Below are 892 nucleotides of genomic sequence, written 5' to 3' on the forward strand. Positions count from 1 at the left end.
TGTAGTAAACCAAACATCTTTTCTGTATAGTTTTTAAAAGCACATTTTTACCTTCTYAAAAAAATTTTTAATATATTKAAAAAAAAATTTTTGCTACTTCCTCGATTAAAGCACAGTTAGAAATTAAAAACAATCTAAAAAAGTGCTATTCAACATACGCTATAAAACGTTTTTTGTTCAAGCTTTAAAGCATATACTTACAAAGAAAAAGTGACAAGTAAAAAAAGAATTATGCAAACACCATTTATATTGGGACTACTGCAGTCAAAAAAAAAAAGAAAATCATATTATTACGACAGTTTTTGGTAACATTACTTAAAGAATTCAATTCTCTTCGTCGAAACTCGATTGTTGTCAACCTGACATCCATTCTGTCTTGTTTCTATTAGCACWTTGTACCGTCGCTAAAAACTTTTAAGTATATTTAATTAAAAATGTTTGCTTCTTTGTATAATTATTACTGGTGAAAACTATCACATATCTAAAGAAATGCTACAGAACAAAAGTTAGAAAACATTTTCTTTCAAGTTTTAAAGCGTATACTAACAAATGAAAAGTGTTTAGTCTAATAAAATCAAGCAAAAAACATTTATATTTTTACAACTGCAGTCTAAAAAAAGAGAAAAAATCATTTTATTCCTATTTTTTTTTGTTACATAACGTGTAAATTTCAATTATATTWTGACGAAATTCGATTGTAGTTAACCRAACATCTATTCTGTTTAGTTTTTAGTAGTTCATTTTTACTGTTGCTAAAAATGTACTTATATATTTAAAAAGAAATTTTCGCAACTTTCTAGAGTAAATCGTAGTTAAAAACTATAAAAGTTCTAAAAAAAAGCTATAGAACAGAAGCTTTAAGAAATTTTCTATGAAGTTTCAAAGCGTATAC

The sequence above is a fragment of the Polistes canadensis genome, unplaced genomic scaffold (assembly GCF_001313835.1).
Source record: "Polistes canadensis isolate GaletaPanama2010 unplaced genomic scaffold, ASM131383v1 scaffold_478, whole genome shotgun sequence".
Lineage (NCBI taxonomy): Eukaryota > Metazoa > Arthropoda > Insecta > Hymenoptera > Vespidae > Polistes > Polistes canadensis.